Source organism: Ochotona curzoniae, unplaced genomic scaffold (genome assembly GCF_017591425.1).
Source record: "Ochotona curzoniae isolate NIBS_2020 unplaced genomic scaffold, NIBS_Ocur_1.0 scaffold_3835, whole genome shotgun sequence".
NCBI classification, from domain to species: domain Eukaryota; kingdom Metazoa; phylum Chordata; class Mammalia; order Lagomorpha; family Ochotonidae; genus Ochotona; species Ochotona curzoniae.
In genome coordinates, this window is record NW_024467114.1 from 19,317,761 (window position 1) to 19,336,368 (window position 18,608).

General features: G+C 47.7%; 1 protein-coding gene across 2 annotated transcripts in view; it reads left to right on the forward strand.

The window, feature by feature from the left end:
- The first annotated feature begins 3,549 nt into the window (after positions 1-3,549).
- ELMO1 (engulfment and cell motility 1) overlaps positions 3,550-18,608 on the forward strand; it is a 489,334-nt gene continuing 474,275 nt past the window's right edge. For both annotated transcript variants that reach the window (XM_040964657.1, XM_040964658.1), the window contains exon 1: positions 3,550-3,746. The gene's annotated coding sequence lies outside the window, so the exon portion shown is untranslated. The remainder of the gene's footprint in view (positions 3,747-18,608) is intronic.

Below are 18,608 nucleotides of genomic sequence, written 5' to 3' on the forward strand. Positions count from 1 at the left end.
ATTTGATGTTGACACTTCACTGTCACATATCAGCCAAACTATTTATTTATTTACTTACTTAGTTTTGGAGAGGTAGAAAGAGAGGAGGGGAGGAGGGGAAAGGGAAGAAGAAAGGCAAAGAAGGAAGAGCAGGTTGATGGGGAGCATGCTTCACTACATCACTTCCCCTGTGCCTGCACCTGCAGGGCTGGGCCAGGCCAGAGTCAGGAGCTTGGAAGTCACCCATGGGATTCAGGGAAGCACCTACTTGAGGCATCACTGCTGCCTCCCAAGGAGCACCCGAGCAGGAGGCTGCACTCCGGAGCAGAGCTGAGCCACAAGCCCATGTGTTCCTGTATGAATGTGGGCGTCACAAATGACATCTCGAGTGGCAGGCTGAATGCCTGTGCAAACTGTTTTTGAGATTCTTTCTGTACCATGGTTTCTACAGATCTTCATACGAAGTGACTTCTGCATTGCCAACATGCTTCCTTCTCTTCCCCTCTGTCTTTGCTCATCCTTCAGGTCTCAACTCCAGCAGAGCTTCCCCGGGGGGCTTTTTCTTTTTTCCACCTTCAGGTGATGTCCTCACTTCTGTCCCTACATGATGCTACAGTCTCTCCTTCTCTGCTCCCCTTAACATTATCCTATTTGCTTGTTACTCTATTCATTTTGAATCTGTCTCCCCAGTTGGAAGGCAAATGCCAGGCAAGAGCATCCCAGGTTTCTCCCTTTCACCATCATAACCTTCCTTCTACCCATTTAAACTCACATTGAAAGCACTCTGTGTCCATTACATTAATGAAGGATCAGGCTTGTCACAGCAGACCTCTGTGGCCCTCCGCTTGTCCAGCGTTGAGCCTGCCGACTCTGGATGGCAGGTGTCTGCCTACTGCCGAGACCTCATTATCCCTGGGGTGGTAGCCTCCCGGAGTGGAGGCCCCTTTCTCTGCTCCCAGAGATGTTTGAAGACAGGAAGCAGAGCAGCATGAGCCTGATTCTAACACGGGGAAAGGAAATATATTGGTTCAGCTACAAAGTGGGGAAAACTTGATGTTGATTTGTGACGGAATTATGCAGCACGTGGAGAAATGCATCTATAAATTCACAGGACTCAGAATCCATGGTCTACCTTGCTTCTTAAAACAAATGGTTTAAAAGGAATAGTTGTGAGCACATACAAAGGAAAGCTTCAATCAATTTGAATCATTAGTGGTAGAAAAGGCAAATTCAGGGAGAGGCCTTTGGCCTGGTGGTTAAGGGCCTGGCTAGAACTCTGCCAGGTAGAGCCTGGGTTTCCTATTGGAGGCTAGCCCTGCTCCCACCCCTGCTTCGTGCTCATACAGATCCAGGGAGGCAGCAGTGACTTCTCTAGTTGGGTTCTTGCCACCCACAAGGGAGAAAGCTAGGGTTGCTGTACCTGGATGTTAATGGTTAGTTTAACCATTTTTTTTGAAAGGTCATTTTTTGGAAATGTGTCTTGCAGAGGAGAAATGACTAAGATGAGGAGGTTGGAAACCATACCGCATGAAGAGAAGTTAGTGCAACTGGCAATGTTTACTCCTCCAAAGACAATGCTTAAAAGATGGAATCTGGAGGCTGTCTTGACTCGTTACTTCATGAAGGTAGGCCAGGAGTTACTCTTTGTTGACTGTAGGGGGCAGAGCTGGCATCCAAGGTTTCAGGGAACTTGGCTGGGCAAAGAGGGGACACTTGTGACAGCTCACATCCCCTTGTGCTCACAGTGCCTGCCCCGGAGCTAAGAGTCTGATGTGCCTTATGGAGGGAGTTGTAGATCAAATTCGTACTGATCATGGTAAGCGTCTCCTGGCGTTATTAACAAAATCTTCATTTACTGACTGCTTATTAAATGACCTTATTTAATAGTTGCCCTGTTGATTGTTATTATCATATCATTACTGATAGAGGAATGAATGAAGAGGTTACTTTCCTGGGATCATTCTGTTTTACGTTACTAGCTTAAAATGAACTGGACCCAGGCATCCTGCTACTAATACTGCCTCCTAAGTTACATACGTAATAAGATGTTAGATCAAGGCTGTTAATTAGAAATATAATGTGAGCCACTAATGAGAATCACGTGCATATGCTTACATTTTCTGGGAACCATGTTGAAAAATGAAAAGAATTGTGAAATTAATCGTAATTGTGTATATGTATAGAAATTAATTATAAATATGTGTACATACACATACACACAATTACAATTAATTCTGCATTAACCCACGTGACCTAATACATCCGAACGGTTGCAGTGACATTTATTGAAATGGCGTGTTCCACATATACGTAACAGGCTATTTTCTGTGCTCTTTTTACACATATAGAATTTCTCAGCACTAGCCACATACTTTGTCCAGGATTCAACACCTGTCTGAGGCTCTTGGCTGCAAAAGGGCAAATTAGTCCAGTGTTAACATTTAACTGTTCTGGGGTGGGGAGGTGGGTGGGGTAGAAGTGGTTGGAGTGGGAGGGTGAGGGTAGGGGAGTGGAGACGAGTGGGCCTTTTAGGCCTTCCACCTTAGTGTCGAGTGCCTCCCTGCCAACAGTCCGGGTTCTTTGCCAGATAGAAGGGCGTGCAGGGCAGCTCCTCGTGCCTGTTTGTGTAGAGCAGCGTAGACGTTTCTGAATTTGTGGCAGTTCTCCTGCCACCCTCCAACCCCTGTCATTCTCACTCCAGCCTGCTGGGCTGGGAGTTAACGTCGTGCTAGATTTCTGCGTTAAAAATGCTTCAAGAAGCTTGCATGAATTAGCTACATTTTCCTAAATGCCAAACTGGGAGGTAGCACGTCTTGTTTCACGCACAATTATGCAAAAACGAGGGAGTCCCCGGCTCACTGGATCAGAAATAAATTCTGTGGTTTCATTGTGGGTCAGCCAACGCACAGGTGATGATGGAAGTGGGGGAAACCTTCGGCTGTGATTTCTGACACGTCGTTCAAGGGCAGAGGCGCAGCGTCCAAGCCAACACAACCGCCTCTCCGAGTAGCTCTAACACAGCCCCCCGAAGTTTCCCTTGAAAAATCCCGAACCACTTACCAAAAAATGAAAGCATATAAAAAGATTGCCACGCGCTCTGGGCCTCCCGGGGGTGGCGCTATGAGGGTGACGGAGTTAATTAGTGCCTGCAAAACGCCTGGTGTGAGCTCAGCGAAGTCATGCCCCGTGCACACATAATATTTATAGCAAATGTGAGGCACGCACTGTGTGTGATATATCCCTCCCGGTAAGGAGGGGGACTTCAAAAAGTCGTGGGCACCCCACCCCCACATCCGCGGGCAAGGCAAAGTGCAGTGGGCAGGCTGAAAGCCCGGGCGGGAGGCGAACGCGCCAACCACGCGTGTCCGGGCGCAGGTGCTGGGGGCGGCGGCAGCAGCAGCAGCGGCGGCGGCAACTCCGCAGCGTCCGCTCGGTAGGAGAGTTCGCGGCTGCTCTCGGGATGCCTTGCAGATGCAAAATGTGTCTCTGGCCAGCAGGAGGAAGGAAGAGGAAGTGAGAGCAGCAGCAGCCGGCGGCGCAGCAGCCGGACGACCCGGAGTGTAAGTGCGTGTTCTGGGCGAGCAGAAGCGGGTGAGGATGGGTACCGGGTAGAGCCCGCGCCACACACACTCACACACACCGCCGCGGCCCGGAACCTGGCGACAGACCTCTCTCCGCCCTCCGGACCCCCTCTCCGTAGTCTCGGGTGCCCAGAGCTCTGGTATCTGGAAGCCTGGCCGCCGCCGCTGTCCTGCGACCTCGGGCAGGTTCGTAAAGTTTGCCGGGCTGGCGCCGCGCCCCGGCTCGTTGACCTCAGCGCGGCCCGGAAAGGGGGGCTGGAGCTCGGGCTCAGGGGGAAGGCCCCCTGCCCTGCTCTGGGGGACTCCGGACGCCGCGGAGACACTTTTGTTTCCTCCCTGAGGACGCCGTGGCTCGGGCGGAGGTGGCCGCGGCGTCCGGCCGGGTGAGGGCTGCGGGCGCGCCCGGGGCGCCGTGCAGTTGGGGAAGTCTGGGCAGAGCGGGCGGCGGGGCGGACCGAAGGAACACCCGGGGTACGGGTGGCCGGCGCTGAGGCGCTGAGGCGCAGGGCCGGGGCCCGGGAACCCGCGGAGATATTTCCACCTGGGCGGGCTGGAGGGGGCGCCGACACGCCTCGCGGCTGCCACTGGGGTGTCGGGGACCGCCGAGTGTGAGGCCAGGAGGTTAGAATCGGGAGCTCTGGGGTCGGAGACCCGGGAAGCTGCGAGAGGGACGCGTCTGGCGGCGGGGACTCCGGGGGTTCTCAGGCGCCGGGCGATGGGAGGGAATCCCCCGGCGAACGCGCTCCCCGGCGGGGGAAGTGATGGGTTACTACCGGGCTGGGGGGCCAGAGGGGCGCCAGAGGGCGGTGTGGGCAACCGGGAGCGCAGAGGGCTCCGGTGTACAAGTACCCGCCTCCTGGGGAGTTAGCTGAGGTCCCCCGGAAAAGCGTTCTGGAGAGGTTGGGGTGGGGGGGGTCCGACTTCGATGGCGAACCCGGAATGGGAGAGGGGCCGCACCGGGCGCTCCTCTGGGGAAGTGGGCCTGGAACCCGCGCGGAGAGGGGGCGGTCGCCGGAGTAGCAGTGAGGAAGAGGAAATACAGAATTCAGCCGGGCCCGGGGGTGCGCTTGGTGTGTGGTGTTGAGAAGTCTGAGCTGTGCCGCGGGCGCGCGCGAGGTGGCGTGTGTGTGTGTGTGTGTGTACGTGAGTGTGTGTTTCTATGTGTGAGTGTGTGTGTTCTCGCGAGCGCGCCAAAGTGTGTGACTGCGGGGGACTCGGCCGCCGCGGGCTTCCCGCCGAGGGGCCCTTTTGAAGTTGGCATCTGGTTGTTGATGACCAGACCTGCGCCGACCTAAAGCTGCCTGGCGTAGCGCCTCCCCACCCCCCTTCCCCGTGGTGCCCCGCAGTGAGGGCCTCTGGACAGCTCCTGGGACTCCCTGAGGGCAAGTTCTTAGGATGCCTTGTGCCTCTGCTGCTTTAAGGTGAGGGCTTGGGAAACCTAAGATAGTAGTTTAAGTGTGTGCAGACTGGGGTACCCCCTGCTTGGCACTCTGAGCTGAGGGCGACGGGGCAAGGGGAAGTAGATGGGACCGTGCAGGAATTTTTGGAAGGCGTTGTGTCTTTTAAGTACCAACTCTTTAAGAGTCTGTTGGGAACTCCGGGGATAGACAGTGCCCATATTCCCTTTATGGTTGCAGAGTTTGGCAGCAGTCAGGATTAAGGGCCTCTGTGGTCAGATTCTTCACATTATCTCAACTCTAGGTCTGCTCTTCAAGGTTGTTTCAAGGATCATTGTCGCCCAGTTTATGTAACTGGGGGGCTGTAAGTTCAAGGCTACATTTTTTGTAGGCAGGTGGCAGACTTCTTTTTTTTTTTTTTAAATAGCCAACCTTTGAGCCTTTTCTCTGTGTTATTGTTAACCCACCCCATGCTGTGGGCCCACTTCTTGGTGAGTTCAATCAAGATATGCACCAGAAGGAGTTCTCACACAAAGTAATTTATCTGCAGCAAATAAGGAAAGCATGGGGAGTCATTTCCAGAGTTGTGGCTGCACCAGCAGGGGACATAGGTATCGTTGTTGTAGGGGGAAATGAGTACAGAAGATGGGATGTATTGTCATCCTTTGTGGGGTTGGCTCCGTGTTCACACAGGAGCGGCTCAGGGGCGTGCTCTGACGCAGGTTGCCTGTTCCGGTAATCAGGCTGGGGCCTCTGCTTGGGTGATGTCAGTATGCAGTGACACCAAGGGTGAGCTTTGGATACTTGCTCAGGGTTGCTTCTGCGTTGAGGTCTGGAGCATCCAGGGTGCCTGGGATGTGACTCTCTCTGGAATGCCATGAAAAACCAGAAAGGCAACTCTGCAGGACGTCAGGTGCTTTGGGTGGTCTTGAAATAGAGATGAGTCATGAAGAAGACTTTTGAATGGCCCTTGGCATTAGCTGGTGACACAATAGTACATTTCCTGTCCCTTACAGGCCCTGCTGAAGTATTCCTCTGGCTTTCTTTTCTGCTTGTGTTCAGTACTCAAGCTTTTTAAAATTGTTTTTGACAAATCAAATGGACTGGTAAATGCCTCTACCAGCATTCCTCAAAGGCAGAGAGCAACAAGCTTGGTAGGTGTCAGGAGGGGGCGGGCTCCAGGGTGCAGCCCACAAAGAGTCTGGAGAAACTCAAGACCTGATTGGGTGTGGGATGGCTGGTCCTAATGCTAGTGCTTATGTCCTCCCCAACACACATACTTGTTCTTTTACCTGTAGCCCCAGGGCCTTTGCATAGGCTGTTTCTGTCACCATCACGTGCCCAGATGGCTAACTTCCTTATTTTCCTTTAGGCCTCTGATGAACTGTCCGCTTGCAGGAAGCCTTCCTATGACTGTGAAACAGCAACCATGCACCCTCTGATCTTCTTACTCAGATTCCTCTGCTCTCACTCAGCACTCCCCAGCATGATATATTCACCTAGCATGTTTGTCCATCTTGCTCCTTAGAATGGAAATTCCACCAGGCTGTGACCTTATCTCGTTTACAGCTCCAGAGCCTAGATGGATTGATTACTGGCTCATAAGTATTTGTTGCTCAATAAATATTTGTGGGCTGACTGAGTTAGAGATGTCGATCTTGGGAGAGACCTATCGGAGAGACACACCAAAACCACGTGGCAGCCTCATGAGCGAGTGAGAAGCCCTGGGCTGGGCTGGGGTTGGGTGGGGTGGGGGAAAGGCATTGTTTTCATTGATCCTCTCCCCAGTTCTCAGGTGTTCTTCTCCCCCACACAGACTCCTTCTTTGAGAATTTGTACTGAAGCAGGATTAGAGAGGCAATTCCTTGGGAGAGCAGAAAACCAGTAAGCCTTGTGGATAACACTGCGACTCCAGACCCAGACACTCCTCGGAGAAGGACTTCTCAGAGCCAGGGTTGTTTTAGTTTTGGCCAAAGGAATACCGTCCTTGGAGGAAGGGCATTAGTGTAAACCACGTGAGTTGGAAGCGTTCATGGTGTCTCATTCTGCTTCCCCAGAAGGTGGAAGTGAAGGTAAAGGAGAGGCAGTTACAAAGCTAGAAAGAGAAGTGTGGCGGCAGATGCAGGGGAGAAGTGAGACGAGCAATGCCCAGGAGAAAAAAATGAAAAGGTTGGGGAGACTGGCTTCTCAAAGTGCTGTGAAGTCAGACGCGTTTATGAACTTGCGGTACCACAGAGAAGCAGTTTACCCTCTTTGGCTGTTTGGTGTGAGTGGAGCGGGGTTAGGTGGGAAAGGCAAGCAGGGCTTTGAAGCTCTTGCCTAGAGGATGTGGCTGGGGTGGGGAGGGCCCGAGCTGGGCTGCAAGTGCACTTTGCTGACTGCATTGTTTTGCGTGGTGTTGAGGGTGGATAGGTGGTCCTTGCTATGGAGGTAACATGTCCTGCCCTGACCTAAGAATGGGTGCCATGAAGGTTTGTAACTGAAGTCTGAAAAACCACTGTTTAATGCCCAAAGCCATCCAAGTGCATGGTTTGGTTTATTAAACTTGCTGATGAACTTGGAAAGGTGGGGGGATTTCTGAGCTGTGTGCTTCATGAAGGCTGAAGTGCTTGTTGCTGGTTGTGTAACTCGAGTTCTGCTTCTGGCTAGTCAACTGGACTAATGACTTTTTAAGCTGAAACAATGCATGAGGGGATCGTGATGGCAATCTAGTAGGTCCACACCAGTCTGAAACATGAAACAGAAGATAGTGGAAGGGGAAAAATCATGTTTTAAAAAAACAGATACTAAAACAATCAAGCCAAACCAAACAACAAGGGAAAAAAACATAACTTAAAAATCACACACACACACACACACACAAAGATACTGAATTTTCAAGTTGAATGGGTTGCTCAATATTGGTTTATCTATGTATGTATGTATGTAAAAACTGTTTTTTTAGTAATTCCAGAGGCTTTAAGAGTCTGCCTTTTCAATCAGCTTGCCAGAGATTTCTTATGAAAGGAATCCGGTGGGCCATAATTTAAGAGATACTTAACTCCCCCGGCCCCGCCTGCTGTGCAGAATGACCTTGGTTTAATCCCCCTGTAAGAGATGCTGTTCCAGATGTTGAGCCAGATGTGGTGCCAGCTTACGTCTTTAGAAGGCTGCTTTATGTCGAAGGTGACAGTATGCGTGTCCCTGATGCCACCATCTCAGAGGAATTGGAAGCCCACATGAACTCTTGCACTTGCCAGAAATACCTTGAGTGACGTCCATTGCACAAACTCTTTCATGCTAAGTTGTCCTGGAGTGCTTTTGAGAGCTTTGGAAATTCACTGTGGTTGACTTTTTTCCTCTCCTGTTGTGCGTGTGCATGGGGTCAGCGACAGCCATAGATTGGCAAGGACAGTTGTCATGTTCTGTGGTGTAGCCCATGAAAGCCTCGCAGGATGCCAGCATAGCCTTTCCACATTTCCGTGAAGTCAGGCTGTGAGCTGCAGGCACCCACAGGTTACATGGTGAGTTCCCTGGGTAGTTTAGGCTGTTAAAGTGTTAGCAAGTAGCACCTCATCTATCTAATCTATTTATCTATCTAAGAAGGGAGAAATTTTGTGATGTTTTCTCTCTGTTATTTTTTTTTAATTTGTATTTAATTGGAAAGGCAAATTTACAGAGAGGAAAGACACAGAAAGACCTTTCATCCTCTGATTAACTCCTCAAATGGCCGCGATGGCAGGAGCCTATCCGAAACTAGGAGCCTGGAGCTTCTTTTGGGTCTCTCATAGGAGCGAAGGGTCCCAAGGACTTGGGCCACCCTCCAGTATTTTACCATTCAGTAGGGAGCCGAATGGGAAGTGGATCAGCCGGGACATGAACCATCGCCCACATGGGATGTCAGTTCTTGAAGGTGGAGGATTAGCCAATTAAGTCATCACACTGGCCCCAGACCTTAATTTTAGTGGTCAGAACAAAAGCCTGCCAGAACCATAGCATGGTCTGTGATCACAGCAACTGCTTGTATCTAACAGCATTGTGTTCGCTACCCTTTTTCTAAACAGGTACAACTTAAGCAGAATTTTGTCATTGGCCTACAGTGGGCTGAACAGTGAAGGAGTATCGGTGGGAGAAGGAATGCTAGCTCATCAAATGGAACTAGGCACAGCAACAACCTGGCATAGTGCTGAGTAGAGAAATTAGTCACATGTAAAAATAGAAGGAGATGATTCTTCGTGTTCTGATTTCCAGAATCTGAGCAAGATTATTATTGGAATCTCAATTTTAGGAATTGAGACTACAGTTTTGGCTATTTTAGTTCTCACAGTTAATGTAGGGAACAAAATCTTTCTCAGTAGGAACACGAGTTGCTTGACTCTAGGTAGGACTGCTTTATGCTGCGTGGGCTGCACTTCCGGATGAGGAGTGGCGGTGTGAGGGAGTGACGTTCAGGCCAGCGCTGACTGAGAATTGTCCCTGGGGTGGCGGTGGGGAGTTGAAGTCGTAGGATCTTTGTGCCTTTGTCTTCACACGCTGACACTCTTCCAGAATGCGATTTTGGGAGTGATGGGGAATAACCAAGACAGGATTGATAACCCCCTCTCATAAATCTGGCTTAAAGAGATCAGGTGCCGTGGGAGGGCATTTGGAGCATGGCTGTGAGCCTTAAACCCCCTCTTCTTCCTTGCACAGATGCCCAGTTTTTCTGGGTTCTCCTGGACTTGCTGGCTTCTGAGGTCAGGGTCCCCATGGTGAGCTATACTGCAGACATTCAGGGAGACGCTCCATGCCTGTACCTTGTTAGCAATGCCCTTGGATGTGGCCCCGGTTGCCATGGCTCCCAGAGATGTCCCTGCTACCTCTGAGACTGGTTCTGCAGCATTGATCTCTCCCATGGGAGAGCTCATTCTCAAGTCGACCTTAGCCTAAAGACTCAGTGGATTTTTTTCCTCTTGGTGACAGGATGCCCATCAATCAAGCTTGTGATACTGACGCATATGAGCCAGAATGCAGTTTATTAATATGAAATGCAAACCATCTTTGCCAAGGAGAATGGACACACATTCTCCAGCCAACACTTTCCCCTCTCTGTGGATGAGTCACGGAGAAGGCAAAGCACAGGAACCGATTGGGAGGGAAATGGGTGTTTTCCTGCTTGTCATAACTTGCAACTTCTCCTGCTCCATAAATTTACACCAACCGAGGAAACCAGTGATGGGAGTCTGTTGACCGGGATCGTTTCTCCCTTGGGTGATGGCTGAGGCTACTGCTGCAATTCTTTTGCTACTAGCAGGTTATTGCCCATTTTATTGACCTTTTATTTCATCCGGTGTCAGGAGCTATTGACGCTTCTCTTTTCTTGGCCGGGTGAGTCTTTGTTGTAAGGGATTCATGTGCTCAGTAGGATATTTACAGATTTCCCTGGGCTCTCCTCACTGGATGCCAGTAGCAATAGTCAGTGTGTGATGACCCAAAATGTTCCCATGCATTACCCCTCCACCCTGCAAGACGGCCCCCAGTTGGGAACCGCTGCTTTGTTAGACTAATTGTGTATTATCAGACTGTCTAGACTTTTGAGAGTGGTTTTAAGTGTCTCAGTTTCCTATTTCCTGGTTACTCCTTGGAGTCTAAGCTGGTGACTTCACGGACTGGGAGGCTTGTCTTTATGTTCGCTTATTGCTTGTGTTTTCCAAGGTTCCTCTCTAGCTTCCTTCACACCTGCAATGCAGTTGTCTTCTTAATGCAAATGGTTTTTCCAGATTGAGTTTCATATGCGTTTCTACCTGGGACTCTGATTGGAGGGTAGTGCAACTGATATATTTATGTGCCTGATTTCTACCAAGAGGTTGAATTCTGACTTTTGGTGACTGCGTGGGGTGTAACTGGGATGTAGCAGGAACAAGATAAATCACACAAGGAAGGTAGGTAACAATTCAGGATATTAATCTACTTGCTGTGAGTATAACAGTGTCCAAGATTTGGTACTTAGAAATAAATGGTTTTATTCAGTTCATTTTGGAGATTGAAAATCCAAACAGCATGGAACTTTCTCTGATGAGGCCTCCTCTAAGCCCTCCCCTCAAAACAGAGCTGTGTCACATCCTAGCATTACAGTGGAGCTCATGAAAATATCACACAGCCAGATAGGAAGTCAGAACTTGGGGTAGGACATTTGTTTGCTTTTAATGACAACCTGCTCTCCAGCAAATTAACTCAGGGTCTCCCAAGAACTGTCCCCTAATTACCTAAAGGACCTTCCACTGTATTCCACCTTGTCAAGGTCCCATCTTTTTCAACCTCACCAGACTGTAAACCACGCCTGGAGCACAGGGAGCCCCAAGGGGGACCCTCAACATTTTTTTTAACAACATCATGAAATTAATTGACATAGTATTGAGTAACCAATATGTTAGAATAGGCAAGTTCTTAACTACATTCTGTAACTACTTCATTGACATCTCGATTTTAGTTTATACATAACCGGCTGGTATATACCTTAAAATAATTATAGGGCACTATTCAGCTGTCTCATGTCTATTTTCATTTTTATATTTAGGAGCTTATAGTATTCAAACGTGATTTCTACAGAACTATGCGAATTTTAGGATAGTCCAAGCAGGCTTATAACTCTAACAAGTCATATGGTAACATGTGGGGAGCAGAACAGTTTTAGGAGGGGTGTGCAGAGAAATCTTCAATTCCTTAGTGAGGAGTAAGTTTGTGTCCTACCTAGTAAGGTATATTGGAGTCCAAGCTGTTTCCTGTCTGTTTTAAGCTTTCCTTATTGATCTCTGTCTATCTGATCTTTTTTTTTTTTTTTTTGGTGGCTCTGAAGCGACCCTGATGGTCATTGCAAGAGAGGGTGGGCGGCCAAAGTTGTAACTAAGTTAGGACACTCAACCTCTTAAGTCCAAATCTGTCAGGTCTCAGGACCACAAGGTAGTGTCTGCAAGGCAAGGGGTGACCTGGCTGCAGCGCCTCCTCGGCTCCTTGGTTGCTGGTTAAATTCACCTTGGTTAGTTGGATAGTGATGGAGATGGAAATTCCGTTAGTGTGGCTGGGACTGGGCAGCAGGTTTTGCTCTATGTGAAGTCCTTTCCTACAGCAACGGCTGCTAGATTTTTGTCCTAAGCTTGCCGCATCTATTTTCTTATGTAATTATCTGTCAACCTTTTTTATTTGCCTTCTCCATTCGGCTGCTGTCGTAGCCCAGAGCAGCACCTAGTGGCTTAAGTGACATGGAAAGCTTGCTGCGTTGTGAGCTCCTGAGGAGGCAGCTTTCTTATAAGTCACCGGGCCTGCAGCTGCCCTCCGCCCTTCCTTCCGTGCTTTGTACTTTTTAATTTTTTTTCAGTCTGAAAGTGCATCTCCAGTGCCAGTGTTGTGCTCTGGGGTGCAGTGCCTGAGCAGTACTGGATGAGCTGTGTTTTTCCAGGCTGCTACACACAATTACCCTTAATTTTGAAGTGTAAGGCATTTCAAAATATTCTCTCCTTTGTTTTTTTCCCATGTTTTTGAGCTCTTTAAACCCAAATGTACAACCACAATTGGCTTTGCCCTTGGCCCTCATGTGGCATGTGGCTTGGGAGGTAGAGCTAGCGGAGGGGTTTTGGTCAAATTGCACATTTTTGGCTGAGTGAAGAGTGAATTCCAATAAAACTCGGTAAGCCTGGTTTTTCTCTGACTCCTGCCCACCCCAACACTGCCCTGTTTCCCTCAATTCCTAGATTTTTGTAGTGGACCCATGCCCTAGTTATTCCAACCGTGAGCCATTTGCGAAGTGATGATCACTTATAAGTTTGATTTGGCATTGTTTGGAACCAGTGGGGCAGCAGTTCTAAATAGTAAGTGTGTGTTTGTGTGTGTGTGAGAAATAGACACATATGCACACTCGCAGTGTCATATAGCTCTCCTTATCATGGGAGAGTCTTGGAATCACAGAGACAGTTCTATCAGCTGTAAAATCCTATTTTTACCACTGCTTGTCATTTTCTTAGCAGTGTCAACACCAAACACAGTAAATCAAAACTTTTGCTCAAGGAGTGACTATGTTTCTATCATGCCTAGACTTATTGGAACCATTTTCTGATACTGTCCGTCTTCAGTGAACACTTTTGAGAAACATTTGCTTAAATTTCTGTGATAGAAGCTCAATAAAGTTTTCTGTATTATTTAGAAGGAAAAGTGGGACTTACGTTTACAATGCACAGGAGTATTTTCAATTTGTGTGATTACTGAGCTTATAGCCCCTTTAATGATGCTTCATTCATTCATTCATTCATTCACTCACTCACTCATTCATTCAGCAGCCCTTTTGACTGTATTTCCATCCTGCAGTTAGGGTGTTCGTGGTGGAGTCTGGGTAGGGCAGCCTGTATCATAGGTTAAGAATAGCCATAATGGAGGCAGATAAAGGCTGAGTGTCTGTGGGTCCCAGAGGGAGGAGCTCACAGATGAATTCACTTTGGTGGAAGGTCTAGGATGCAGGTTGTTAAAAGGAAAAACATGTTATATCTAGAAGAAATGGCACGCAGTGTGATGGAGGGGAGTTTGGAGAGAGCCCTGTATCAGTGGGCCCTGCTGGGACCTTGGAGTTTGGATTAATTGGAAATTGAAGGATTCTGTGCAACAAAAAGATGCATTCAGAGTTCCGTGAGAACCCTAAGTCCTGAGGCAGCATGGAGACCAGATTAGATAGTGCAGCAGGGGAGAAGTGTCAGGGGAAGAGGGTACTGCTCACTTCTGCCTTCTAGGCTTAACCAAATAAACACCTACTCTGGGTAAGATGAATAAATAAATAAGGCAGTGAGTTTGTTATGCTGATGCAACTTGAAGACAGGTTGGCCCACTCTAACCTTTCTCCTTCACCCCAAGCTGGAGAGCAGCCAGGGCCTGGGCACAGGTAAAGGAAAGCAGGGTATGACCACCATGCTTGCATACAGACATTGCCCAGACCTGAAGTGTTTGGGGACCCACTGAATCTAGGAAAATGAAAAGAAGGGATCATTGAGGTTTAGAGTTAAATGACGAAACCATGCATGGACTTTAATTTTTTTTCACCAAAAGAATTTTTTTAAAATTTTACTTTTTCCCATTAGCCTAAAAACATTTCTTATTTATCTTTTCTTGACCTTTTATTATTTATTTGTTTTTAAGGATCTCAAAGGCAGTTGGAGAGATAGTCGGAGAGAGAGAGAAAGATATTTCATCCACTGGTTCATTTTTCAGATGGCCACAATAAGCCAGGTTTGGCCTGAGTTAAAGTGAGGTGCCAGGAACTCCATTCAGATCTCGCTTATGGGTGGCAGGGGCCCAAGATCTTGGGCCATCTTCCACTGTCCTCATTAGTAAGAAGCTGGATCAGTAGTGAGGTTGCTGGGCTTGTCATGGTAGCCAAGTGGTCAAAGTTTTCAGCTTGCATGCACCAGGATCCCATTTGGGTGCTGGTTTGTATCCTGGCTGCTCTACTTCCCTTCCATCTCCCTGCTTGTGGCCTGTGAAAGCAGTAGAGGATTGCCTCGGAACCCTGCACACACGTGGGATACCCGAAAGCTCCTGGATTTGGATCGGCTCAGCTCCCGCTGTTGTGGCCATTTGGGGAGTAAACCAGTGGGTGGAAGATCTTTCTCTCTGTGTCTCCTCCTCTCTGTAAATCTGACTTTCCAATAAAAAACAACTAGATAAGTAAATCTTAAAAAAAAAAAAAGTGAAGTAGCTGGAATATCTGCTATGGGATGCTGCAAAAGAGATACTCCAATAGAAGTACTGCAACAGAACACACTCCATTACAGTGTTGGTCTCAATTTAATTTATTTTGCTTATTTGAGCCAGAGTACAAGTGGGAGAAGGTAAGGGAGAGAAAGGGTAGGAGTCCTATTCATACGCAGGTTCACTCTGGCCCAAGGATGGACTCGATAGAAGCCAGGGGTCTCAAACTTGATCCAGTCTCATAAATGGTTGTCAAGGATCCAGTTGCCAAAACCATTACTTGCTGCCTTCTTGCGTGTGCATTAGCAGAAGGCTGGAATTATAGGACCTGAGCTCATGTTTAGGATGAATTCTATATAGGATGTAAGTGTCCCGAGCCATGTTTTAAACTCTGTGCCAGACAGACGCAAACTTCTTTAAGCATTGCTCTACCTTTTAATTGATGGTTCAAGTCTCCTTTTGGGTAATTTGGGGAAAGTTGACCATCTTTTCTTAATGTCAGTTTTTGCGCTTTTCAAATGGAAGTGTTATGTCCCTATTTCTTGTAGTTGCTGAGATATGATGAAATGTAATAATGGTGGAAAGTGGGGTACCTTAAATGTATTGGATTGGATTTACAATTAGTGTTGATGTTACTGGTAATTCAGTAGTTTCTATTTAGTTTTTTCTTTATTCTAATATCTTGCCAATGTCATTTAAACACACATTTATTGTTTCATTTATTTAAATGACCTCTAATTCCTCTTAAGCCCTTGACTAGATTGTTAGTTTGCTTCAAGAATATAGAAGCAGAGAACTGAAATACAGGTTGGAATAAATAATTATTATTCTGAATTTTAAAAACCGACATAATCATAATCTTTGGTGCTTTCAACGAAAAGCCTTTGTAAATAGATATCTATCCCCAGTGAAATTCCAGCTAATGCAGGATTTCCTTGTTTCTACTTATCTTTATTTTACATTGTGGAGAGAAAATGGATGTTCTGGACTTGAGGGGCGCTTTCTTTTTCCCAGTTGTCTCCTTTCTGGGGCTCTCCGTCCTTGTCCAGGCCTGAATAACAGCCCTGTGGGCAGCAGTAAGAGTGGAGGAGCCACCGGTAGGAGTGAAGTCAGTTAAACTGGCTTCCAGATAATCATGTAGCATGTAAAGGAAACCCACGGGTTGCAGTAACACTTTGTAAATATCTGCTTTTGAGTCATTTGGGACCTTCCTGAAAGCAGGGGACTGTTGAAACATTCATTGACAGGCTCTTCTTTCATGGGAGCCAGTACAATGGACTGTGGGGATAAAAATTGAAAAGTAAGAGGAGGATGATGACAGACCCAAGCGCACAGACCCAGTACAGCTCTGTTGACTCAGTGTATTAATTATGCCAACCTTCAAGCATGTCCGGGGTTGGACCGTTCATTTGATGGCCACTGATAGAGAAGCCACCTGTTTACATCTGTGCGCATTCTTCCTGGCTATGGCCAGTTTGTTTGGGTAGCTTTTCTACTGAATGCTCCTCCTGGAGAGGAGCACATAGCTTAGCAGGTCACCAACTCCTTAGTAGCTCATATACCCACTAAACAGACTCTTTTCTACATGAGCCTGTCAGGTGTAGCTCTAAGCAGAATCCCATGTGGTATCTATGTGTAAAGATCCTGAGATGAAGTAAAGATTCACAGACACTGGATAATTATATTCACACCGAAGCACTTTAAAGGTGAATTCAGGCATATTAATTCACCCATCTTACAAATGAGGCATCTTAGATGTCAGAGAATTTGGCTGTCCAAACTCATGAGGATTCAAAGTTAAGCCCTTTGGTTTGCTGCATACCATATAACACACTTGGCCTGTGCCAGATTTCCATGAACACATGGGGCTCATTGCTGCCTCTTTTGAACCTGTTCCTTGGAGTACTGAGCTTAGTGGGCCATGTTCCTTAGTGGAGAAGCACAGTGGAAGAGCTGCTCCTCAGCAAACTGCTCCCCAGCTGTGACTGGCTGCCTGCAGGTGGCAGAGGGGAAGACATTGTGGCAAGTCAGTTCTCTGACCTGCTCCATGAGCCACTGTTGCTCTGTAATGGACATGGCCTAGTATTGTTGACTGACTTGTTTTCCGGCCATTCTGTATGTGATCAGATGAACTGTCGGCAAATTGAGCCTGTGAAAATGTGTGGTGAAGCAGACTGAAATTTGGTACCTGGTGCTAAGAATGATAAGGTTTGTGAGGGTGTGTAGAATATTAGAAGTCATCGCAAAATTGAGTTTATATTTTAGGATGCTGTATGCTTTGGACAATCAACAGGCTACTCCTGTAAGGCCTGGAGAAGGCGTGTCATAGCAATGCTAGTGTTGACTTTCATTTTTCTTTGATGTAGAAGAGAGTTGGGCCCATGCTTTTAAGTCTTAAGTACGAAAGAGCGCATTTACGAGGGGAGGTGAAGGCACTGAAGGACTTTAGTTCTCAGATGTTGGAAAGCCATTGGGATCCACAATTTTCAGTAGAGGGGTTAGAGTCTATTTTAAATGTTCAGTTGCTATTCTTGGTTTATTCTTGCCTCCACATTTGATTTGGAGCACCTGCTGTGCACCTTGTGGTGTGCTAGACATACAGAAACTTTGAGCTTCCAATCCTTGAAAAGGAGTAAATTTGATGCTGCTTTTATGGGCTCAACATTAATCTAAAGAATGCTCCACATGCATGTGCTGTTTTAAACTGTGCTGATGGGAGGGAGGCGGAAAGGCACTAATGTAAGGCGGGCATACAAAGGGGGATTAATGCACTTGGGAGGTCCAGGAAGAGAAAGAAAAGCCTGTACTATGGGCGTCCCTGCCTGTGAAGGTCGCATGGAATGCCAACCTTGGATGCTGTCGGAGCTAAAGAATGGAGGACCTGGAACAAGGACCACACCAATCTTGGATTGGACTGAGGAAACAGGGATGGAAACTGCTGCTCTGGGCCTGCATCGAAAGAGAGACAGCACTGGGCATTGGGCCTGGCTGTTTAACGCCATCCTTTCTCTCAGCGTGCCTGGGTTCGCTGTCCAACTCCGGGTCCTGACTGTAGCTTTCCCACAAATGTGGACAGTCTTAGGCAGGGGTGATGGCTTGGATGACTGAGTTTCTGCCACCTGCAAGGGAGACCTGCGTTGAGTTCCTGGTTCCTGTCTTGTCTCAGCACAGTCCTGGTGGCAGTGGGCATCTGGTGAATGAACCAGTGGATGGAAGCTGTCTCTCTTTTTCTCTGCTTCTCAAATATAGAAATAAATTTAAAAGAGCTGTAAGAAGCCACTAAATTGCTTTACCCAAGGGAGCTACAGGATCAGATTTATGCTCTGAAGGAAATCTTCCTGGCTCCATTGTGTAAATTTTACATCATTTAAAAGCGGTTCACAATATGACTGTGTTGTTGCAACTTTTAGGATTCAGCAATTTCTAAAAGAATCAATTCAGCCACTAAGATCTCCTTGAAAACTTAAGCAGCAATTTAAATAAGTGATTTAGCATGGGTCTCACCAGCACTTCACAAGGATGAAGTACCCAGTTCTGTGATTCTCAGACTTCAAAAGGCCACCCAGCTGTGTGGTCCACCCAGGAGGCTGCATTTTCGCCACTCCACGGTGTGCTTCTCATGCAAAGGGGCCCGGGGCTCCACTTGGAGAAGCATCATCAGAGAGAGTGGAAAGAAGAAGAGAATCATACACCTTGGGGCAGAGTCTCCTCAGGTAACCTGCAGGGGGCTGGCATCTCTTGATTGCCCCCGTTTGAACCTGAACCTGATCCTCCAAGACAAGAGGGATTTTCTCCCAGTGCACCTGAGATGGATTTTAAATCCTTTGAGTTTTCTCTAATTTATTTTCTAATCCTTCCACAGGCAGTTCTTTCACTCTGTGTCCCTGATATTTTACTTTTCATTTTGTCGGCGTGCGGGAAGGCACTTCCTCCCTGAGTCCTGGATGAGCTTACAGGGCCAGGG